The 26,562-nt window shown below is 37.8% G+C and overlaps 1 pseudogene; it reads right to left on the bottom strand.

The window, feature by feature from the left end:
- Positions 1-10,761: 10,761 nt before the first annotated feature.
- Positions 10,762-11,024, bottom strand: LOC144382754 (ATP synthase F(0) complex subunit f, mitochondrial pseudogene; annotated as a pseudogene).
- Between the last annotated feature and the right edge of the window lie 15,538 nt (positions 11,025-26,562).

Genomic DNA, 26,562 nt, shown 5'->3' with positions numbered 1-26,562 from the left:
GACTCCCTGCTAAACGTGCAGCCCAGTGCAGGGCTTGATCCCACAACCCTGAGATCACCACCCAAGCTGAAATCAAGAGCCTGAAGCTCAAATAACTGAACCACCCAGGTGCCCCACGTGAAGCCTACTTTAAAAAAAATGTTCATAACAACATTGATAACTAGATAGGAGACAGAAAGAGAGAAGGAAAGACAGCATGATGGACAGAGAGACAGAGACCCCAGCCAGCAAAAACCTGGAATTCTTTCATTTCTCAATGTTCCTACTGAGTAAGCATAATATAAAAGAACATTTTCTCATACAGCTCTTTTTTTAAGAACCTTAACATTAATATTGACTTAATTCTTGGTAATATGCATTAAAATCTTCAAGTCACATGCTTTTGCACAGCCTGTTGTGTTGAATAAATAGCTCAGAAACCACTCAAGTGTCCCAAAACATTTAGAATGTGTTTCTCAAACAGTGGTGCAGGAAATATTATTTCTAATGATGCTCCGTTAAAAAAAAACAACAACACAGGGGGAGGATGCCAAGGACAAGTGAGCTGGGCTAGAGCAGCATTTAGCTTTCTGCTGATGATAAATCTGAGAAGCATCTGGCCCTTAGTTAAAGCATTTTGCATCACATTTAAATGGTAATTCTAAGAGGGTGCCACAGAGAGGGCTAGTAACTTGGTTTCTGCTTAATACTTTGCTGACCCCAAATAATTCAGCTCTTCTACAACATGATGGGTTGGAGTGGACAGAGAGCACTTCTTTCTTCCTAACCCATCTACCCTGTGTACATGGCCGAAGGAGAAGTGTCTGTCTGTGGTGGCAGCAAACACATCCCTCCTGCTTAGTGCTGGGGTATCTCCCTAAACTGTGAGAAGAAATCACACTTTTGAGCCTGCGAAAGCATATAGGAGACTATTGGTTCATAGTTGCATGATTTTATGGCACTAAACTGTACATGAGCAGAGCAAAACAAAACAGGGAAACTGTAGAATGAGCACTGTGTTTAGAATTGGCAGACCTGGGTTTTAGTCTGTTTTGCCTACAACTGGTTACGTGTAACCAACACAAGACTTTGCCTTATCTCATCTATTAAATATCTATCTATTCATCTTCTCATTCCCAAGTATTTTTTGAGTGCCCAATATATCCCAAATACTACCCTGGGAAGACATGTCTGCTTCCAGACACTGAGAGAATTCCAAAAGCAGTATATTACTGCTTATCATATGAATGATCTTTGCCAGTTTCCATAATCCCCTTCCCCTCCTTTTGTACAAGTAATTGAGAATAACTATAGATACTTTTGAGAATGGCAGATCTCAGCTAAACCATAAGGAAACTTCTGGGTATATATAAATGATCAATACAACAGTTCTCTCAAGATTTTAAAACTGGCATTGCATCAACGTGTTGATCTAGGATGCACAACCTCCAGAGCAGAGAAAGCAAACTGGTAACCCATGGCCAGTCCAGCTCACTACTGTGCTCTCTGTAACTTGCATAATGCATCTGTTCAGTTGTTCTTCTTTTTTTTTTTTTTTAAATGTTTTTGTTATGTTAATCCCCATACATTACATCATTAGTTTTAGATGTAGTGTTCCATGATTCATTGTTTGTGCATAACACCCAGTGCTCCATGCAGAACATGCCCTCCTCAATACCCATCACCAGGCTAACCCATCCTCCCACCCCCCTCCCCTCTAGAACCCTCAGTTCATTTTTCAGAGTCCACTGTCTCTCATGGTTCATCTACCCTCAGTTGTTCTTCTTATAACAGGGAAATATTTCTCTATACCACTGTCTTTACCAAAAGTGGAAAAATCATAGAGGGGATTAGGAGCAACAGATGTTTTCAGGAAAATGGTACTGAGCATACACTGGGCTCTAACCTCTGTTTTTAAGGTTTTTGGTTTGTTTTTTTTTAATATATATCTATCTGACCTCTACAGCCACTGAGTCTGTGATACTTCACTCTAGACTAAAGGACAAGTTTGTCTGTCTGTACCGTGACTCTCAAAAAAAAAAAAAAAAGTTGTTCCCTAATGCGAGGAGTTAGGGGAAAACGGAAAAAAGGGAAACAAGCAGAGGCTGCCCTCTTTCTGTAACTTCCCAGCCATCCCACAGAAAGACCAAACTCACACTCAGCGCTGAGACACACTGGGGATTATCAGGCTCAATCCTTTTATTTAATATATGAAGAAATCAAGCCTCAGAGAAGTCAAGAGCTTGACCCAAGCCAGACAGCTTACTAATCAGGCTGAACCCTTGTGTTTTTTCCTCTCTTTTAAGATGCCTCCACCTCAAGTGAAAAGTGAAACTACAACTTCTGTTAAATCATGTTTTTATCATCTCCAAACACCACAACTTTTTACACACCGTTTCCACTCCAAGCTGATTATCTAAGTGAAATCTCTCATTCTATCCTGGCAGCAGGAGCCCAGAGAAATGAGCCCCAAGAGTAGGCCCATTACCAGCGCGCTTTGCAAAGCTTCTCCAGTTTGCTAAGAAGCACTTCAGAGCCCCAAGTTCATCTCTCTAGTGTCACAAGAGAGCAGCTGCTCTTGCAGGAATGTCACAAATGCAAAACAAAGGAACTCAGGTTGGGTAGTAGAGGTTGGTGTTTAGAACATGGACTTCAGAGCCAACCCAGACCTGGTGGAACTTTTCTCTTGACTCAGTCTCCTCTTCTGAAACACCAAGCGAACTACAGCACCTATTTCAGATTGTTGTTGTTGGAATAAAATGAGATAATAAATAAGAGAATGCCTGGCGTAAGTGTCAAAAAGACATTAGTTACCATAGTTATAGCTAGACAAATGAATGTATTATGTGCTTGGACTGCTTTTTATTGGTTTTGTTTTGGAACTCAAATATTGTAATCTCTTTCCATGAGTGGTTTAGAAATTGAAGTTCCAACAAGTTTTCAACAAAGATTATAATGAAAGCAGCAAATTTCCTGACATAAAGCTTTTTTTTTTTTAGTCTTAATGGGACCTCAAACCAAGTTCAACCTTAGTTAGGAACCTTGGCAAGGCTATTATTCTGTTCTCCCCCTAGTATGCCATACTGGATTTGCTTATCAATGTTGTATTCCTTCTCTGCTTTAATCAACCAGCATGGGCACTGTGAGAAAAATGTAGCAATCACCTCCTTCCCCAACAGGTATACTAACTGCATCATTTCCATAACAAACTCATCCCTGATCAGCATGAGCCCTTTGCCACTAGTCCGTTCTATAGCAGCTCTCCCCTCTGATGGGTCCATGTCTGGAAGTTTAGAGCATAATAGTCCCCGAATGTTGGGGAGGGGGTATAAACTAGGCAGGGGATGTTGAGGAGTCTGGAAGCACTTGGTGTTTGAATAGGAAAGCAAAGCCATCTAATCTGAGCATGTTTACAGTATGGTAGTGTTGTGAACCATCTTCAAAACATGAAACAGGAGAAACAACCCAACTGCAGCTCACAGAGTTTAGCCCCATGCTTTAACTCTGGCATATAGTTACCATGTCACTAAGAGTTTGAATTCATCTTTATTAATCTATAAATTCATGCGGAATGTATTTTTTCTTGCTGTCCTCCAAAATACTGAGCTCCTATCAACTACAGCTGAAGTTGGTTCTCTGCTTGAGGGTATTGCAATTTCTCTGCTTTTGAAAACTAAAGAGAAAGGAAGGGGGAAAAGCCTAAGTGACACATTCCTGTGCAACTATGCAAAAATGCTCCTCAACCCCAGCAGTCCCCAAGCAACCACATAAGCAGTTACTTGTATAGCACTGCAGTAGAGGCCTGTTATTAGTCCCTAAGGTTAACAAACGCTCCTGAGAGGGATTGTGCACTCTGGGTTATTAGGATGAATAATCTCCTCAAATGATTTTTTAGGAGACTTGGCTTCATAGAAGGCCTAAGTTTATTCTAAAAGTAACTCATTGCTGAATGTTGAAAAAAGAAACAATTTGTAAAAGACTGATAATCAACAGTGTGACATCAGTATGATCTCAAATTAATTATATATATCCCTATATATATAAATTTATATACCACAAAATACAGCTGTATTTCCTGGGTAGTGAGATAATAGCTAATTTTTATTTCACTTTCTTTTACAAATCTGTATTTGCTATTTCTGTCTACAATAAATATGTATGGTATTCACTGTTTAAAAAGAAGGACCAAATCAACTAAAGAAAAATAAACAAAATGAAGCATTCTGGGGATCACAAGCAGGGGGAAGTTGGGCTAATATGAGCAGAATAACTGTTGCTTTCATTGATGGCCTGTTAATGTCCCCTTCTCTTAGCTGGCCTGTCAAGGAAAACCCCATTAGGATTCAGGGGCCTGATGTGCTCAGTATATTTATATATTACACTTAACATGTCTGCCATGTTATAGATTTCATACTCTCACCCTCCTACATTTACGAACTCCAGATCTATGCCTACCACATTTGCTCTTTTCTCTGGCAAAGAGAATTCCCACAAGAAGTAGAAACACTAAATTTTTAACAGTTAATTCTTTATAATTAGGAATAGAGACATATTCTCATTAGTGCTTTGCTGTGTGAAATTCTCTGAGTTCTGTGATCTTTCCTGGAGCCACACTTTCAGATTCTTTTTCAAGGCAGTGGCAGCCAATGTGCTCCACCAACTGGCAAAGGAGTGAGAAGAGAAACCCACCAGAATGTCAAGCTCTAGTTGGTTAGTGAAAAAGAGTAAGCAATAAGGAAGGTAGGAGAGCACAGAGTCTCATAAAAATTTGGAAAGTAGGTTTCTTTTTTTATTTTTTTAAACTACCATTTATTCTTATTTTATTTATTTTTGTTTATTTTATTTTATTTCTTTTAAGTAATCTTTACACCAACATGGGGCTCAAACTCACAACCCAAAGATCAAGAGTCACATGCTCTACCAGCTGAGCCAGCCAGGTGCCCCTGGAAAGTAGGTTTTCAATAGTACTTTATATATTTGCTCAAATTCTACTGATGTTTTAGGCCTTGGCTTAAATGTCACTTCTGCAAGAATGGCCTCCCCAATTCCTCAGATTAGTTAGTCCCCCACTTACCCTATCACTGCACTTTGTTTTTATCACTGTGGCATCCATCTCTGTTATAATCAAATAATTATATGTGCAAATGTTTGTGTAATTATCTGTGTTTCCCAAAAGACTATGTCTTTGGAGGCAATGCCCTCAGCACCTAGTTCTGTGGCTAGAACACAGTCACGTATTTATTGAACAACTGAATAAATAAATGAATGAGTGAATAAATGAACAAAATATTTTTCCAGCTCTTTTCTGTAACCTCTTTCTGCTTTCTGGCATTCAACTTCATATTAATTGCTTACCAACCTCATGATAATATAAATTAAAAATATGTATTGTGCACCTGCTAGTTATTATTGGATATAAATGGTACTTCACATTTTTTCAGTGCTTTTCAAACGCTAAGGTGAGGTGGTTGTGGTTGTTGCTTTCATACAAGATCTGAGGGACAAGAGGCTCAGTAAATGATTTGCCCAACCAAGGTCACAAAGATTTAGAACCACAACTGCAGATGCTTCTCACAGTACTCACTTACCATCTGGGACACACAGGTCCTTTGCTCCCTTGAGCACCAGCCCCCACTCTGAAGTCTTTCCTCTGTAGAACTTCTGTTCTTGGGCTCCCTTTATTTTAGAGGTTCATAGCTAGTAGATGTGATCAACAATGTTTAAACTTATTCCAGATAAAATTTGTATTTTAACAGAGACCCTTGAGATGATTATAGGTGATGTAAGAATCTTTTAACAGTTACAAATTTAATGTGAATTAGAAAAAATTTGTAAATAGACACCAAATCCTTAATTTCATGGATACTATTGCTTTGGATAATGCTAAGCATAAAGACAAGTCAATTTAAAGGAAAATGTCAAATAAATAGAAGAAAAAGTAATTCATAGATCGGGCAAATATTGGGAAGGCAGTATATAAATATCTGAGTTTAGGAAACACACTTTTAATTCTAAGGACTGAAGAACTAGGAACATAATAGATACTTGGTAAGTGTCCATTCAACCATTTATTTAGCAAAAAAATTGTTGAGCTCCCACTATATATCTTAAATGCTAGAGAAACAATGGTGAGCAAGACAGCTAGCACCCCTTTCACCAAGTCATAGCCATTCACATAAAGGAATAGAAAAAGGACAGATGAATGGATGAAGGAAGGTATATTCAAATAGAGCAATTTTGATGAAATATTAGGGCTAGAAAAGAAAGATTTTGAGCTGGGCAGTCTCTACAAAGTCCTCAAATCACCACCCAATTATATTTCCCATGGAGCAAAGCATATAGACCATTAGGTTTTACTTAGTTTCTTTTGGAGTTTCAACAGAGATAAAATTTTCTTATCTATGTATTTTCTCCTAGCAATATCTGGGTCCATTTGTTAGATAATTTGACTGCCACATTATCTGGATATATTAGCCACACAAATGTCCCAGAAAGCCAAAGATGTCATGAATGACCACAAATGACCCTTTATAGTCTGGATTCTAGGCCCTGGAAACTTTGAGGGTTGTGGGAGTGGGAACCCAAAAAAGTTTGGATGATTTCCTGTCATGCTGAAGGAGGAAAACAACATAAACAAGCATATACTCTAGAAACCTTATAAATATTTCTAACATAGACATTTGATTGACTATTAAAAGGAAAGCAAGTATGTAGACATGCATATGTGAGAAGAAAGCACAACACAGCTCTCACATGTGATTCTGGATGTTAGCTCAAGTTTCTAAGTTTCAACCTTGGCTACTTCATGGAAAATCCATCCTGCCTTTTCAGTAAGTGTTTTCCCCAGTTTACCACTGCTTCTTGATGAAGATGGATGGATCTGCAACTGGCATTCTAATTAGATTAGAGAATAATGACCAGTAAGATCTTGGGGAGGAGAGGATAATTTATTACTCACATTACTTCCACCCTAAGTGTTCAGAAGTAAACTGTCTAATTCCCCCAGAATTCACTTATCACACTCAGAAAACACAAGTGGGAAACAAGGAGAACTTCCACACTTTGACCCTGTTACAATGGGTCATGGTATGAGCCCTTAGATATTTCCAGCCATGTCCCTTAACTCTCTACCCAGAGGATAATGTTATCTGTAGGAAAAGGGGATAGCTGTAGTTGCTATCATGTATTACAAGGTGACATGTGCTGGACATTTTTAATTCTCCAAATAAATCTTGTGAGGTAGATGGAATTATTCCTCTCATACAGAAGGAGCAAACAGAAAATCCAGAAATTAACTTGCACAAAGTCATACAGTTGATATATTATGGAATAAGAATTTGAACTCAAGTCTGGCTCTAAACCCATGTTCCTAATTGCTCTGTTGCCTTCCAAATGACCACACTTCCTAATTAGTCCACACAATACCCAGCAACTATAGCTGAAACATCACAGTACCTAGAAACAATCTGCAAGTGACAAGTGATAACAGTAACTTCATTCATTTCAGGGCCAAGGCCCAAACTAACTAGCTGGGCTGTGATCACTAAAGGTGGGGGACTAGAGTCCCAGCACAAGAGGTGGAGGCCTCCTCCTTTGCACATGTATGCACATCTCCTCAGCACAGGCCCTCAGGTTCTAGTAGGCTGTGCTGCCCTTGGGGATGAAGCAGATGCCCCTGCCATTCTGAGAGTTAAACTGGCCAATGGATTGCCTTCCTTCCATTTCATCATCCAGTTCACTGTTCAGTTTTGGGGACAGGAGAAAGAGGTAGCTTTGGTGAGATGGAAGGAGAATTGGCCACACGGTGACTGAATCATTTCTTAGAAGGAGAACTTTGGGCAAATCACTAAATAGCACAATCTTCAGTTTCCTCATCTGTAAAACAGGACTGACGCAGTGTGCCTAGCTCAAAGGTAGGATCAGATGTGACTATGCGTGAGATGCACAGTATAGGACAAATTGGCAGAGAGAACAGAGAAAGAAGAAAATTAACATTGATTTGACCCTTTTGACATGCTAACCTCCTATATACCATGTCTATACACTTGTATACATGGCTTCATTTATTTGTCACAGCACTTTGTCCAGGTAGATATTGTAACCCCCCTTTTGAGATGAGAAAACAGGACACAGCAAAGTTAACTAACCCAATCATGGTCCACAGCTAGTTTGTAACAGATTTGGATTTGAATTAAGATGAGTTTGACTTGATTTCCAGAGTCCCACACTGTCTCTCAGTGTAAGTACTGGAGCACTGTTTTATAAAGTAATGAGCTTTCTCTCAGTGGAAATAATCAAATAGAGACGATTGGGTGCAAAGCTGAGACAGATTAGCCTGTCAGTGCCCTCAAACTCTAGAATTTGTAACTCTATAGGTCTAACTTTCATCTATTCATCAATTCATTCATATCCATTATTAAACACATATTATTACCTACTATGTGCCAGAGCTGCTCTGGGTTCCAAAGCAATAAACAAAACCATCAATAAGAAAATAAAGAAAAATCATTTCAGGAAGCAAAACTGCTCTGAAGTCAACTGAACACGGTCACATAATAATGAGTTCCTGGGAGACTGGGGGGGTTATGGGGAGAGGCTCCTTTAGATGGGGGGTCAAGGAAGGCTCTGTGTGAAGGGGTATCTGAACTAAGGTCTGAAGATGAGAAAGAATCAGCCATGTGGAAACAGCAGGGAAGAGCACTCCAAGCAGAGAGAACAATAAATGCAAAGGTTTGGAGGCAGGAACAAACTTGCAAAATAGGGGAACAGAAAGAGGGAGACTAGTGTGGTTGGCCTGTGCTGAGCACAGGGGAGAAGGGAAACACACCAGGAGCTAGAAGACGCAGGCAGTAGCTTGGCCACCTGGGGCCACAAGGTCTGAATTTTATTCTAGTTGTCCTGGGAATCTCTCAAAAGAATCAAAATAAAGGCCTTGCATTTGCTCCCCACCCCAGATGAGTCCTACAAATTCCCTGCAAGTCAGCATTTGCATTTTTCCATAGAACGGAGGAGCAGCACAATGAATTACCTAGGTCTTCAAGGACTGTGACTGTATCTGACATAGATCTATCCATTCACATGTGGACAAGAAAGTAAACTCTCTCTGCCAGGCACTAGCCAGCATCACTGAGAGACATCCAGGCTGCATATGAGAAGTTTCCTTTTTTGCCGCAGGCCAAAAAAGTATTTGCCTGCAAGGCTACTGATCCTGGGCCGTCCTTGTGCCCTGGCAGAGGCTGGCACTCACAAGTACCCAAGCCCATGATGACACCCTGGTGAATTTTCATTTGCATACAAGCATATCATCACCTCCTCCAAATCTTTCTCCCCTTAGCAGAAGAGACATCAGAAACTCGTAGTTGTGGTATAAACTGGATTTGGACTCAGATGAGAAGTTAGAATTCTACACTTTGCATGAAAGGAGTTAACTAAACTCACTGAGCTCTGTTTATCTACAGAACAGTGGTAGAAAAACAAATCCCACACAAGTGTTGTAGGATAAAAAACAATGATGACAATTGTGAAAGTACCCTACATAGTGTCTACCATGTATTACATGTTCAAAGATGTATATTTTAAAAAACTGGAACAGCTAAACCTTGCTGCATAAACCTAGGATCAGATAAGAAACACCATTTGGGAACTTCTGTAGGCTACTGCATCCTGTATCTATGCAACATGAGAAAGGGAGAATGAGAACAAATCCAAATTCAAAACCTTACTTCAAAATACAAATATCTTCAGTATCAAGAAAATGCAAAATTTAAATATTAGAATCAGCTAAACTTGAGAGATAGGAAAATGAATAATAAATGCAGGTAGAAATTTACAGTTCTATTTTATGCATACAAGGGGAATAATTAACTAATCTCAAAACATGTAAATGAGGGCTTAGAAGCATTTTCAAAACACCACATCCAATTCCAGTTACATATGCGGAATTTGCTACATTATAATAATTAGTTTTTTTTTTTTACAAAAGATTTATTTATTTTGAATAGAAGTATTAAATATTATACTAATTACTGGTTATTTTACTTTGTACCCAGGGAAAAGAAATGAATATTCATTAGCTCCTTAAGCTACTGATCCTCCACCGACTAGACAGATTTCAACATCACCATGAAGCTGTGGGTGGGTGGAAAATGCTTCCTGTAAAACCAGGCTCTTGCTACAAATCACAGCACAATGTATTCAGCTAATGTGTACATGCTAGAATCCCCAAGTGAATCCTGCTAACATTGTAAGCCTAGAGTCCCCAGCTGAGTAGCCAATGAATGAGAATAACTGTTAAATTGAGAATAAATGTTAAATTGATCATAAAACAACAGAATTTTTCTGTCTACACAATCCAGTGATCTTGAACAATTCCTAAAATACTAAACACGGTTTCATACAATAAAACTAACATTGACATCTGTCCAAAACATGCTTATTTCATTCCAAAAGAATATTTCAACATACATATTTCAACCATTTTCCAACTTGGCTTTTGATCCTACTTTAAGGAAAATATCCATTCCAAAGGACCAAGGTTGAGATTTTAATTTATGAGGTATTTTTGCTATAGCTCAACAGACAAACACTTTTTTTTCTGGTGAAAGGGAAAACCAGGCAATAGATTTCTCAAGACACTAGTCTGGTTAACTTTTTTTTTTTTTTTCATGTACCAGTCATCTTTTATCGGGTGGTAATTCTCAATTCAAATACAAAAGGATTCAGGGGTGTCAGGCAAAGGTCATGTTCAGGAATGCAGAGTGTGCCCTTCACACTGGGCCCACTTCAGTGGTACTTGCACAGCCACTCATGTTTCAGTTCCTTGTAAGAAAGGCAGTAGTTGAAAAGCACGTAAACTGCCAGCACCATAGAAATCTCAGCAATGCTCCCTTTTTTACACTGACATACTTGTGATAATAGTAGTAACCTTTTTGAAATGCTCCAGCAATGCCTTTAGGGGTGAAATCCCACATCAGTATCCAGTTTAGCCGCTCTCCTAGTTTGACATCCATGACGTGCTTCTCCTTCACTGGTACAACTGATGTCATCTTGGAGTTGGGTGTCTGCAGTGAGTCTGGTTAACTTTTAATTCTTGCTCAGTTTAAGGTACCTCTGTGTTGGAGTTCTCATGTGGCTTGATTTTTATTTTTTGGTTTGTTAAGCTTTGTGAACCAATTTATTGCTTGAGTAACTCCCTACCACAGAGGAGGGGAGGGGCTGTGGCTCTGGGGGAAATGGGTCTTGCAGAAGGGGCCTCTCGTTTCCCTCTTGGTCTTGTCTATGATGCTGACCTACAGCCCCAGTGGGGCACACTGGGCAGATTGTTAATTACACCAGATTGGGCTAGGAAAGGGTGACTAGATCAGAGTGCACACAGCAATGTTGCCTATATGGAAAACAACCCTGGGTCGTGCCTCCATGTGGGCAGAATATCAGGATGGGGGTGGAAGTATGTAAATCATAATAGCTTGACCTTGTTAGCTTCTGAGAAAGTAAAAATTCCTCACCATCTAACACAGAGTACAAGAGGGGGTGTGGGGGTGTGTCTCTACAGGAAGTTTCACATTTCTGGGTTTTAGGACAGAAGAGGAATCATTCAACAAGTATTTATTGAGTAACAAGCATGTGCTGTACTCTCTTGCTACTTCAAGTGTGATTCCTGGACAAGCCACATCCACACAACTTGGGAGCTTCTTAGAAATGCAAGTTCAAGGGTCTACCCCAAACCTACTCAATCAGCATCCTAAGGTGATTCTTACATTAGTTTGAGAAATGCCGCTAGACACCACGTTAGGTGATTTACTAATCTCTACCACTGATGTCCATTTAACACATTATAAAAATAAAAGTCCAGGTCACACACCTGCCAAAACTTGCTTATGTCACAACTTAAGATATAACTCTCACTACGCTAGAAGCATGGCATAAGTATTTACAGTGATATGAAGTAGGCAAGGGCCTTTTATAAAGATCTCATATGCAAGCCAAGAAAGAGCTTCACTTCAAGGCAAACAAGGATGCCTCAACCTACCTGATACAGGTAGACCAACAAAGCTCCCATTTCTACATTCAGGTTGGAAAAGTTTCCCATATAGAAACTCTAGACACTAGGAAGACCTAGGAAATAGAGGCTGGTCTCATCTGGTTTCCATCTGGCAATGAGAGAGGGCTAGAAGGAAAATTACCCAATTCATTTAGCCAGCTAATTTATTTAGGTCTTTCACTAGTCCATAGCCCTTGCATGGGAGAAATCACATGAGGTAGATAAACATCAGGGAGAGATGTCTCCACTGATTTCATTGAACAGTTGTGTTACATTTTATCTTCATTTTCTGCTCTAATAGATGCTGGTAATACTTCTTGACAGGTTGTGTAGAGCCACAGATTTTCTAAAGCCAAATGGAAGTGACTTTAAAGATATTGTAGAAATTAATGACCCATGAGAGTTTTCTATGGACTTATATCTACTCTCCCTGGAGCTTCCTCCATGTCAATCTTTATCAACTTGCTTATTTCCCAGCATCTTACTTTTACATTTTTCTTTTAATTTTTAATTACAAAAGCATTGTATAAATTCATGTTTTAGGAAAAAAATCAATACAAAAATATTATAGTAAAAAAGTGAAAAATCTCCTTTACTCTCCTACCCAAGAGTGATTACTGTTAACAGTGGAATGCATTTTTCCAGACCTTATTCAAATATACATTGCATATGCATATAACTAAATGTAGTAGTTTTGCATACTTGGACCATACTATATTATTACTATGCAACTTTTTTTTTTGCTTACTTGCTTTTTTCTACTTTATTTTGGAGATGGTTCTCTCTCTCACCATATATTATATACCTACAATTTCTTTTCTTTTTTTAATATACATATAATTTCTAAAGAGTTGCATAATGTTCCATAAACCATATTTATTGATTAATCATTCCTCTATTGATAAAGATTTGTTTAGTTCCAATGAGTTTTTAAACAATTATAACAAATTTTCCAGATATAAGAGCAATATATGAAAATCAAGAGCTTTCCATATATTACCAATAACTAATCAGAATATATAATTATTAAAAAGCCCATTCACAGTAATAGAAAAGAAGTGTGCAAGGACAACATGAAAAAAGATCTATAAAATGTATTGAGAGGTATAAAAAACCAGAATAGTAGAGACATATACCTTGTTTGTTTTAGATGAGAAGATACAATGTTATAAACATATCAATTATCTCAACAATTATCTTTACAAAAATCAATGCAATCCCAAACAAATGGCAGCAGGATAGTTTATACAACTTGACAAACTGGACATAAAGTCATTCTGGAACAGTAAGTGTGAAAGAGAGCCAAGTAAATTTGGGGAGGAGTAAAAAGACACAGTTAAAACTCCTTCAGTTTTGGTGAGTGGATTTGCTTTAACTGTAGTATCACCACGTTTTGCCCAGTGCCAGCAGGATAACCATGTTTTTGAAGTGGAGGCCCAAGAGAGAGCAAGAGAGAGAGAGATTGAGAGACAGAGACAGAGAGGGAAAGAGGAGGGGGAGAGAGAGACAGAGAGAGAGAGAAAATGTATCAAAGTACAATTTAAGATAAATTTGCAAATCAAATTTCCAGAACACTACCACTAAAAAAACAACCAGTAAAGTCAGTATTTCTTTGTGACCAATTGCCAATTATAGTCAAAGTTTAGGAATTTTTGAAAAGAACACAGGTTCTCTATTTGTTGGCTAAAAAATAACACATATGGCAGCACCTGGATGGCTCAGTGGGTCAAGTGTCTGGCTCTTGATTTCAGCTCAGGTCATGATCTCAGGATCGGGAGACAGAGCGCTGTGTCAGGCTCTGCAGTGTGAAGTCTCTTGAGATTCTCTCTCTTCCTCCCCCTTTGCCCCTCCCCCCCAAAAAACCCCACATATATTCATGCTCAAGTCTGTTATTTCATGAGAAGAATACACATTTTTTGAATCTACATGGTATGTTGATTCCTAAGGATGTGAGTACTTGAGTCTTTCTTCAGTTTATTTTTTTATAGCTATGATTAATTCCCCCCTTTTTAAAAGATTTTATTTATTTGACAGAGAGAGACACAGCGAGAGAGGGAACACAAGCAGAGGGAGTGGGAAAGGGAGAAGCAAGCTTCCTGCTGAGCAGGGAGCCCAATGCGTGGCTCGATCCCAGGACCCCGGGATCATGACCTGAGCCAAAGGGAGATGCTTAATGACTGAGCCACCCAGGCGCCCCAATTCCCCCTTTTTTTCCTCACTCTGTCTTCATCATCTCTGTTGTAATTATTGTTTTTCCTCCTCCTTTCCTCTTCTCTCTCTCCCTCTCTCAGTAAATTATAGCTTTTTTTAGGGGGGAGGGGCAGAGGTAGAGGCAGAGAATCTTTTTTTTTTAAGATTTATTAACTAATTTATTTATTTGACAGAGAGATTGACAGCGAGAGCAGGAACATAAGCAGGGGGAGTGGGAGAGGGAGAAGCAGGCTTCCTGCCGAGCAGGGAGCCCAATGTGGGACTCGATCCCAGGACGCTGGGATCATGACCTGAGCCGAAGGCAGACGCTTAACGACTGAGCCACCCAGGCGCCCGAGGCAGAGAATCTTAAGCAGGCTCCACACCCAGCCCAATGCGGGGCTCAATCTCATGACCCTGAGATCATGACCCAAGCAAAAATCAAGAGTTGGATGCTTAACTGACTGAGCCACCCAGGCGCCCCTCAGTAAATTTTGTGAAGCAAATCCCAGACATCATGTCATTTTAGCTCTACTTACTTTAGTATGCATCTCTATAGAAAATATGACATTCTCTTACATAACCATATTATCATTTTTATACACATGAGTAAATGTAAAATTTTCTTGATATCATCTAAGACTTAGGCATGTGCAGATTTCTACAGTTTTTAAAAATGTTTTTGCATTTGGTTTTATGGGATCCACAAAACCATTTTTTCTCTTTTTAAATAAAGTCTCAATCTAGAATTGTCTCTCCTCCCTTGCCTTTATTATTTTTTTCAGGTAACTGACTTGTGAAGAAACCAAGTGTATTGTCCTACAGAAGATTCAACATTTTGGACTTATCTGTTTATTTACCTGTCATGCCAATTGATTGTTCAATTCAATTCATCCCTCATATTCCCTCCAAATGGAAGTTAACTTTAAAGGTTTGATTAGATTCAGGTTCAATTCTTTGGCAAGAATAGTTTATAGTCATAACCTGTACTTCATAACTGTATCATATGAAGAGGCATGCACAGCCTGATGCTAAGACTGATCAGTGAGGTTGGGGCTTCCTTTACTGTAAAGTTTCCAACAAAATTTTATCTAATGGTTTTATCATCCAATGGTTTTATCCATTGATGATTAGTGCCCAAATCTATTATTCATTCGAGGTTAAAAATGCTGAGTTTCTATTATTTCTTATACTTTCATTATGTGGAATTTTTCTGTAACAAAAACCTTTCACTCATTCCCTAAGGCTATTTGATTACCCCAATATACTGTTCATACATAAAAGACAAGATAAATGTTTAATCTTTCCATATGATTGACACCTTTTAAAGTAAGAAGCTATTGTCCTAATTACTTTCAATGATGCCTCCTAGGGTGTTTTTGTTTGTTGGCTTTCTCCTTTTTTGTTGTTGTTATCATTATGGAATCTATGTAATCAATCAGTGTTTTTCATTTAGTAGAAAGCATTACTATTTTTGATGCCAAAATCTTCCCATCCTTAGCTAAGGAAGCTCCTTCATGTTTGCTCCTGTATCCCTTTGACAGAACCCATTAGTCTTTTTTTTTTTTTAAAGACTTATTTATTTATCTATGTATTTAAGACACACACACACACACACACACACACAGCATGAGCAGGAGGCGCAGAGGGAGAAAATCTCCAGCAGACTCCATACTCAGCCTGGAACCTGAAACAGGGATCAATCTCACAACCCTGAGATCATGACCTGAGCTGAAACCAAGAGTCGGTCGCTTACTGATCGAGCCACCCAGGCGCCCTGACCCATTAGTCTTTAATAACTCCCTTGCTTTTAGGCATAAGAATTTGAGAGACATGTTATAAATTTCCTATCCCATACCTGTAATTAATCATTCCTCCAAGGAGTCCTGATTCCTTATGGTATTTAGAAACCACAATTTGAGAGTAAGAGGTTTGTTGTGATTGGGATTCGTAGCTTTTTCATACTTTTTCAATTAACAAAGCTAGGAAAATTTGATTTTTAAAAAAGGAAATAAAATATTGAATTTATACTGATATTTTAAATGTAATGTTACAAGATTTTATGTATGGCTATCATTAAAAAGACAGGAAATAACAAGTGCTGGCCAGGGTGTGGAGAAAAGGGAAGACTTCTGCACTACTGAAGGAAACATAAATTGCTGCAGCCACTATGAAAAATAGTAGGAAGGTTCCTCAAAAAATTAAAAAGAGAACTACCAAATGACCCAATAATTCCACTTATAGGTATATATCCAAAGGAAAGGAAATCAATATCTCAAAGAGATATTTGCACCCCCTTGTTTACTGCAGCATTATTTACAACAGCCAAGACATGCAAACAACCTTAAGTGTCCATTGACAGATGAATGGATAAAGGAAATGTGGTTATGTATATACAATGGAATATTATTCAACCATAAAGAAGAAAAAATACTACCATTTTTCAACAACATGGATGGACTTTGACGGTGGGTCTTTTACTAAATGAAATAAGTCAGACAGAAAAACAAATGCTGTCTTATATGTGGAATCTAAAAAAACTGAACTCATTCATACAGAGAACAGATTGGTGGTTGCCAGAGGTGGGAAGAGGGTGGGGAAAATGGGTAAAAGTGGTCAAAAGGTAAAAACTTCTACTTATAAGATAAATAAGTTCTGGAGATATAATGCATAGTATGGTGGCTATTGTTAAAAATAAATACTGTATTGTATATTTGAAAGATGCTAAGAGAATAGATCTTAAAAGTTCTCATCTCAAGAAAAACCTTGTAACCATGTGAGGTGATGGATGCTAACTAACCTTATTGTGGTAAGTGTATGTGTGTGTGTAATCATTTTGTATACCTTAAACTAATACAATGTTATTTGTCAATTATTTCTCAATTATATCTCAATAAAACTGGGAAAAAAGATTTTTATGTAACTTTTTTGATGTTTTACAATTATTTCTTAAGTTTTCTTATACTAAAAATCTGGGTTTCTAACAACATTAACATACTTAGGTACATTATTCTATTATTTCTCTGATGACATATGATGTGGAGTATCTTTCCATATGCTTATTTGCCATCTGTATATCTTCTTTGGTGAGGTGTCTATTAAGGTCTTTGGCCCAGTTTTTGTTTTATATGCATTTTTTTTCCCAGAGATACAGGTCTGTGATTCATCAGTCTTACACAATTCACAGCACTCACCATAGTCCATACCCTCCCCAATGTCTATCACCCAGCCACCCCATCCCTCCCACCCCCCTCCACTCCAGCAACCATCAGTTTGTTTCCTGAGATTAAGAGTCTCTTATGGTTTGTCTCCCTCTCTGGTTTCATCTTGTTTCATTTTTCCCTCCCTTCCCCTATGATCCTCTGTCTTGTTTCTCAAATGCCTCGTATCAGTGAGATCATATGATACTTGCCTTTCTCTGATTGACTTATTTTGCTCAGCATCATACCCTCTAGTTCCATCCACATTGTTGCAAATGGCAAGATTTCATTTTTTGATGGCTGCATAATATTCCATTGTGTGTATACATATGTGTGTGTGTATATATATATATTCCATTGTTTATATATACACACACATTACATCTTTTTTTTTATTATGTTGTTAATCACCATACATTACATCATTAGTTTTTGATGTAGTGTTCCATGATTCATTATTTGCATATAACACCCAGTGCTCCATGCAGAACGTGCCCTCTTTAATACCCATCACCAGGCTAACCCATCCCCCCACCCCCTCCCCTCTAGAACCCTCAGTTTGTTTTTCAGAGTCCATCATCTCTCATGGTTCATCTCCCCCTCCGATTTCCCCCCCTTCATTCTTCCCCTCCTGCTATCTTCTTCTTCTTCTTCTTCTTTTTTTTAACATATAATGTATTATTTGTTTCAGAAGTACAGATCTGTGATTCAACAGTCTTGCACAATTCACAGCGCTCACCATAGCACATACCCTCCCCAATGTCTATCACCAGCTGCCCCATCCCTCCCACCCCCCACCACTCCAGCAACCCTCAGTTTGTTTCCTGAGATTAAGAATTCCTCATATCAGTGAGGTCATATGATACATGTCTTTCTCTGACTGACTTATTTCGCTCAGCGTAACACTCTCCAGTTCTATCCACGTCGTTGCAAATGGCAAGATTTCATTCTTTTTGATGGCTGCGTAATATTCCATTGTGTATATATATCACATCTTCTTTATCCATTCATCTGTCGATGGACATCTTGGCTCTTTCCACAGTTTGGCTATTGTGGACATTGCTGCTATAAACATTGGGGTGCACGTACCCCTTCGGATCCCTACATTTGTATCTTTGGGGTAAATACCCAGTAGTGCAATTGCTGGGTCATAGGTACACCACATCTTCTTTATCCATTCATCTGTTGATGGACATCTCGGCTCTTTCCATAGTTTGGCTATTGTGGACATTACTGCTATAAACATTGGGGTGCAGGTGCCCCTTTGGACCCCTACATTTGTATCTTTGGGGTAAATACCCAGTAGTGCAATTGCTGGGTCGTACGGTAGCTCTATTTTCAACTTTTTGAGGAAACTCCATACTGTTTTCCGTAGTGGCTGTACCAGCTTGCATTCTCACCAACAGTGTAGGAGGGTTCCCCTTTCTCCGCATCCTCGCCAACATCTGTCGTTTCCTGACTTGTTAATTTTAGCCATTCTGGGACTGGTGTGAGGTGGTATCTCATTGAGGTTTTGATTTGTATTTCCCTGATGCCTAGTGATGTTGAGCACTTTTTCATGTGTCTGTTGGCCATTTGGATGTCTTCTTTGCAGAAATGTCTGTTCATGTCTTCTGCCCATTTCTTAATTGGATTATTTGTTCTTTGGGTGTTGAGTTTGATAAGCTCTTTACAGATTTTGGATACTAGCCCTTTATCTGATATGTCATTTGCAAATATCTCCTCCCATTCTGTCGGTTGTCTTTTGGTTTTGTTGACTGTTTCCTTTGCTGTGCAAAAGCTTTTTATCTTGATGAAGTCCCAATAGTTCATTTTTGCCCTTGCTTCCCTCGCCTTTGGCAATGTTTCCAGGAAGAAGTTGCTGCGGCTGAGGTCGAAGAGGTTGCTGCCTGTGTTCTCCTCAACGATTTTGATGGATTTCTGTCTCACATTTAGGTCTTTCATCCATTTGAGTCTATTTTTGTGTGTGGTGTAAGGAAATGGTCCAGTTTCATTCTTCTGCATGTGGCTGTCCAATTTTCCCAACATCATTTGTTGAACAGACTGTCTTTTTTCCATTGGACATTCTTTCCTGCTTTGTCGAAGATTAGTTGACCATAGAGTTGAGGGTCCATTTCAGGGCTCTCTATTCTGTTCCATTAATATATGTGTCTGTTTTTGTGCCAGAACCATACTCTTGATGATGACAGCTTTGTAATAGAGCTGGAAGTCTGGAATTGTGGTGTCACCAGCTTTGCTTTGCTTTTTCAACATTCCTCTGGCTGTTCGGGGTCTTTTCTGGTTCCCTACAAATTTTAGGATTATTTGTTCCATTTCTTTGAAAAAAGTGGATGGCATTTTGATAGGGATTGCATTAAATGTGTAGATTGCTCTAGGTAGCATAGATATCTTCACAATATTTGTTCTTCCAATCCATGAGCATGGAACGTTTTTCCATTTCTTTGTGTCTTCCTCAATTTCTTTCATGAGTATTCTGTAGTTTTCTGAATACAGATCCTTTGCCTCTTTGGTTAAATTTATTTCTAGGTATCTTATGGTTTTGGGTGCAACTGTAAATGGGATCGACTTCTTAATTTCTTTCTTCTGTCTTGTTGTTGGTTTATAAAAATGCAACTGATTTCTGTGCATTGATTTTATATCCTGCCACTTTACTGAATTCCTGTATGAGTTCTAGCAGTTTTGGGTGGAGTCTTTTGGGTTTTCCACATAAAGTATCATATCATCTGCAAAAAGTGAGAGTTTCACTTCTTCTTTGCCGATTCAGATGCCTTTTATTTCTTTTTGTTGTCTGATTGCTGAGGCTAGGACTTCTAGTACTATGTTGAACAGCAGTGGCGATAGTGGACATCCCTGCTGTGTTCCTGACCTTAGGGGAAAAGCTCTCAGTTTTTCCCCATTGAGTATGATATTCGCTGTGGGTTTTTCATAGATGGCTTTTATGATATTGAGGTATGTGCCCTCTATCCCTACATTGTGAAGAGTTTTAATCAAGAAAGAATGCTGTACTTTGTCAAATGATTTTTCTGCATCTATTGAGAGGATCATATGGTTCTTGTTCTTTCTTTTATTAACGTATTGTATCACGTTGATTGATTTGCGGATGTTGAACCAAACTTGCAGCTTTGGCCCAGTTTTTAATCAGGTTATTTTCTTATTGTTGTTATCAAGTGTGTCTTTTGTTATGTATTCTTCTAGTTTGAGGTCTGTCTTTTAATTCTCTTGACACTGTCATTCATAGAGCAGAAATTTTTAATTTTAATGAAATCTAACTTACCAATTTTTTTCATGGGTGGTGCTTTCAGTATTATATATAAAAAGTCATTGTCCTACCTGTCATCTAGGTTTTTTTCCTATATTATCTGCTAGGAATTTTATAGTTTTGCATTTTACATCCACATCTATGACTCATTTTGAGTTCATTGTAGTGTGTAAGGTCTGTGTCTAGATTTATTTTTTTGCATGTGGATGTATAGTTGATCCAGCGCCATTTATTGAAGAAACGATCTTTGCTCCATTTTATTGCCTTTGCTCCTTTGTCAAAGATGAGTTAACCATATTTATGGGGGTCTATTTCTGGGTTATTTTGTTCTGTTGATCTATTTGTTCTTTCATCAGTACCACATTATTTTGATTACTGTCGGTTTATAATAAGTCTTGGAGTCAAGTGTATCAGTCCTCCAACTTTGCTGTTCTCCTTTAATACTGTGCTGGCTGTTTTGGGTCTTTTGCCTCTCTATGTAAACTTTAGAATCAGATTGTTAATATCCACAAAATAACTTGCTGGTATTTTGAATGGGATTGCACTGGGTCTATTGATTGAGTTGGGAAAAACTGACAACTTGACAATATTGAACCTTCCTATCCACGACCATGGAATATCTCTCCATTTATTTAGTTTGTCTTTTATTTCATTCATCAGAGTTTTGTAGTTTTCCTCATATAGATCTAGTACATGTTTTTGTCAGTTTTATACGTATTTCATTTTGGGGGTGGTAACGTAAATGGTATTGTGTTTTCCATTTCAAATTCTACTTGTTCATTGCTAGTATATAGCAAAATGACTGACATTTGTATATTAACCTTGTATCTCGCTCACTTGCTATAATTGCTTATTAATTCCAGTTTTTCTGTCAATTCTTTTGGTTTTTCTCCATAGACGATCAGGTCATCTGAGAATAAAGACGATTTTACTTCTTCCTTCTCAATCTGTGTACCTTTTATTTCCTTTTCTTGCCTTATGCATTAGCTAGAACTTCCAGTATGATGTTGAAAATAAGTGATGAGGGCTGTATCTTGTATCTGATCTTAGAGGGAAAGTTTTGAGTTTCTCTTAAGTATGATGTCAGCTGCCAGTTTTTTGTCATAGTCTTTATCAAGTTGAGAAAGTTCCCCTATGTTCCTTGTTTACTAAGTTTTACCATGAATGAGTATTGGATTTTGTCAAATGCTTTTTCTGCATTTATTGATATGATCATATGATTTTTCTTCTTTAACCTACTGATATGATGTAATACATTAACTGATTTTCAAATACTGAACCAGCATTTCCTACCTGTAATAAATCCCATTTGATCATGGTGTAAAATTCTTTTCGTATATTTTTGGACTCAATTTGCTCTTTTACTGTAACATTTTTCTCTGGTGTTATTAGGGTAATGCTGTCTTCATTGAACAAGTTGGGAAGTATTCCCTCTGCTTCTATCTTCTAAAAGACACTGTACAGAACTGGTATAATTTCTTCCAACATGTTTGGCAGTATTCACCAGTGAACCCACCTGGACCTGCTGTCTTCTGTTTTGGAATGTTATTAGTTATTGATTTAATTTCTTTCATAGATATAAACCTCTTGAGATTGTCTATTTCTTCTTGTGTGATGTTTGGCAAGTTGTGTCTTTCAATGAATTTGTTCATTTCACCTAGGTTATCAAATTTGTGAGCACAGAGTTGTTTGTAGTATTCCTTTATTATCATTTTAATGTCCATAGGATCTGTAGTGATGTCCCATCTCTTATTTCTCATAGTAATTTGCGTCATCTCTCTCTTTTTCTTAACCAGCCTGGCTAGGGGTTTATCGATTTTACTAATCTTTTCAAAGTGCCAGCATTTTGGTTCATTAATTCTATTTATTTCCTGTTATCAATTTCATTGATTCCTGTTCTAATTCTTATTTTTTCTTCTCCTTACTTTGGATTTAATTTGCTCTTCTTTTTCTAGTTTTCAAAGGTGAAAGTTTAGATGACTGATTTCAGATCTTTCTTCTTTTTTAATATGTGCATTTAATGCTATACATTTTTCTCTCATCATTGCCCTTTACTACACTGCACAAATTTTGATGTTTTTTATTTTCATTTAGTTGAAAAATATTTTTGAATATTTAAATTTCTCTTGAGATTTCTTTTTGACTCATGTGTTTATTCAATCAACAAACATTTTATTGAGCTTCTTTTTTTTTTTTAAACGTTTTTGTTTTTTGTTTTTTGTTTTTGTTTTTTTAAAGATTTTATTTATTTATTTGAGAGAGAATGAGAGAGAGCACATGAGAGGGGGGAGGGTCAGAGGGAGAAGCAGGCTCCCTGCCGAGCAGGGAGCCCAATGCAGGACTCGATCCAGGGACTCCAGGATCATGACCTGAGCCGAAGGCAGTTGCTTAACCAACTGAGCCACCCAGGCGCCCCATTTTATTGAGCTTCTATCCTGTACTAGGTACTAAGGATACAAAGTTGAATGAAACATTCTTCCTTCAGGAGTTCTATCTAGTAGAGTAGAAGAATATGGGAACCACTAACTATAATGAAATATAATAATAAATACATAATTGGGATAAGTATGTATTATTCTGGGGAGAGAGATGAAGGAAAATTACATCTGTCCTGGGGAGTCAGGAAATGTTTTCTTAAGCTACTCTTACTCAAATGTAACCTCATTTCTTATCTTCTTTGATGGTTTCATGCAGGATTAATTTACTTCTTTATCAATTCTTCCACAATACTTTTTTAAAATTTAAAAAAAATTTTTTTTCATTCACGTATTCCCTCTTCTTCTTTTTTTTTTTTTAGGGTACTTTTTTTTTATTATGTTCCATTAGCCAACATATAGTACATGATTAATTTTTGATGTAGTGTTCAATGATTCATTAGTTGTATATAACACCCAGTGCTCATTACAACATGTGCCCTCCTTAATACCCATCACCCGGCTATCCCACCCCCCAACACTCCTCCCTTCTGAAACCCTCAGTTTGTTTCCCTGGAGTCCAGAGTCTCTCATGGTTTGTCTCCCTCACTGATTTCTTCCCCTTCAGTTTTCCTTCCCTTCCCCTATGGTCCTCCGTGCTATTCCTTAGTTCCATAACACTTTTATATTTATCAACTGTATCTGTTATCACAGCTTACTACAATTTATTTTTTTAAGATTTTATTTATTTATTTATTTGTCAGAGAGAGACAGAGAGCATGAGCAGGGGGAGCAGCAGGCAGAGGGAGAAGCAGGCTCCCTGCTGAGCAAGGAGCTTGATGTGGGACTCAATCCCAGGCCCCTGGGATCATGACCTGAGGAGAAGGCAGACGCTTAACCAACTGAGTCACCCAGGTACCCACTACAGTTTGTTTATAACTCTATCATTCACAAGAAATTGTTAGTTTCTTGAAAGCATGGTACAGATCTTCCTCATCTTTGTATTTCTAGGATCCAACAGTGTCCACAATACAACAAAGCTCAGTAAACTTTTTAAATAAGTGTATGCACATATGGATGGATGCATGAGGTAATATATGACATTATTATAACTACTGTATTAGTAAAGCTATATTATTCATCAACACAATAATTTGTGCAGATATTAGAGCAATAACTTGGTGAACATGAAAAAAAGACAGCCTTAATTGAACACATGGATGAATATTAATAAATTAAAACTCATATTTTAAATAATGCATTGTAGATACTCATTTCTATGTATGTCTTGTAGAAATATTTATCCCTATTTGAGCAAATATTTCTGTTCGCAAATGCTTTCTTATACTAAAATTAATAAATAACTACTCTTGTTCATTGCCTAAAGTTGGAGGATCACCTGGTTATATTTGAGGCTAACACAACCATTCAAGGTGGCTATTATAACGCCAAGAAGATGAATTCAGATGCACTTAGAATGACTGCCTTTAGGAAAAGTCCCATAGTTGTGCTTAACTATAAAGTGGAGGGAAATTTAGCAAAGGCTCAAAGGGTAAAACTCTGAACTCTGACATTTTAATATTCTACTATAGAAAACACGTCTCTAAGCATCATAACACATGCCATTTCTATGACTTCTCTTTGGGAATGGAATTAACATTCTTACACTAACTGGAAATGGTAAATTCTTAAATTGTTAATAGCTTCCCCAGGCTTCTGCTCCTTTGCAGTACATTTTGGCTCCAAATTATGAAAATAGTGTGATGTATGCTCATCAGCCTATAATCCTAAATCCCTTCCTACTACTGAAAACTTTTGGACTGAGGATTAAACTATAGGGGTCCACTTCTGAGCAAGAAGTATTTCAACATGGAAATCCATTGCATATTTTGTATCTGTTTTCTTGAATACTGACAGATAACACATCTGGATTCTAGGCTTATAAAATCTATTTTGCTAAATACAATGTCATGTTTAGCACACAGTAAATCCTGCCAGTTGTCATGGTTTCAGTGCTGGGGAGGAGGAGTGGTGCTGGCAAATGGTGCCTGTGTAACTAAGTATGTAACGGGAGGTGACACTGAATGGGGAAGGAAGGGGTGGGGCTCAAAAAATAAGGAAAATAGGATCTTGTTACAAGAATATAAATGCAACAACCTTCAAGAAATTAAACAAAGACATGTAGGCAGAGGGAACATAAGGTAAGGAAGTATTCAGATGAAGTAAATAGACAAAATGAAAGCGGACAACAAATTAGAGTCAAGATTTCCCAACCACAACTGCACTGAGGGAAACACCATTTATATGTTCATGGTGCCCATGAGAAAAAACAGATGCTCAGCATAATAAAAGTTTCTCACATATGTCTTCATGAAAATCCCACTGTGTGCAAATGGAGATGTGTTATATGTAACTTATGGAAACTTCTGAAAATCTTTAAAACAATATTACATATTGTTTGAAGATACTTGGGTATGTACTAACAGCACACAAAATGTGAAAAGGAAAGATACATACCAATTCTAGGGTAGTGGTTACTTCTAAGGTTGGGTGGGGGTGGTGTTAAACTATGTTTGCAACATTCCATTTCTTTTTCAAAAATGAGACAGATAAAGCAAAAAGTAAACTTTTCATGACAATCTGGGGTCTATTATTTTCTGTAGGTTTGAAACATGTCATAAATACAAAGAAAAATATTTAAAGTTTACATGTGAAATATAATGATCAATGTATTTCAACAACCTCAAAGTAAACACAATCAGTACAAGGTTTTACAGCCTTTTCTTTTTAATAATGCTTGATGAAAACCAGTGGTAAATGGTTGAAAGAAATGCCAATTCGGTCTAAGCAACTTGGTAAGGTGGAGAGGTGGTCAAAATCATGCCAATGGGATAAATGACTCTTTGGCGGTCTGGCCAACCCCAGCAATGGAGAGTACCATGTTAGATGAGGGGATGAACTTCCTCTCCTTCAGAAAATTCTCCATAAATGTGTTTTTTTCCTGAGATTCTGATAAGCAACAGACAGTGGTGGGTTCAGAGTTTTATTCCCCGCCAAGTACTTATTTCTTCTGTTAAGTTCTATACCTTGATACTCAGCCAAGCTGGCAAAGAACAGATGTCCTCCACAGAGGGTTGTAAAGCCTGACAAAGACAAGTGCCTGGATATAAGCCCCCCACGCCACCCCCATGGCAAGTAGTACTGATGGTACCTGTGGGCAGAGACAGCCTGGACTCCAGGCAGGTTGGGCAAAAAGCACCAGATTTCTATGAAGAATCACATCACTACCATTTTTTATTTAATTTCTTTTTTCAAATGAACAATTTAATCAATCATAACTGTTATATTAGTGTACTTTTGTATGAAGTTTAATAAATGCAGAAAACAAGGAGAAGTTTGGATAACTACAGTAAATATTAAAGAGCAGAGTGTAATAGCACAAAGTCTTTACTGTATTCTTCATTATTGTGTTATTGTCAT

Source organism: Halichoerus grypus, chromosome 8 (genome assembly GCF_964656455.1).
Source record: "Halichoerus grypus chromosome 8, mHalGry1.hap1.1, whole genome shotgun sequence".
Lineage (NCBI taxonomy): Eukaryota > Metazoa > Chordata > Mammalia > Carnivora > Phocidae > Halichoerus > Halichoerus grypus.
The sequence above is the reverse complement of the archived record's forward strand: the minus strand, read 5'-3'. Positions and strand labels throughout refer to the sequence as shown.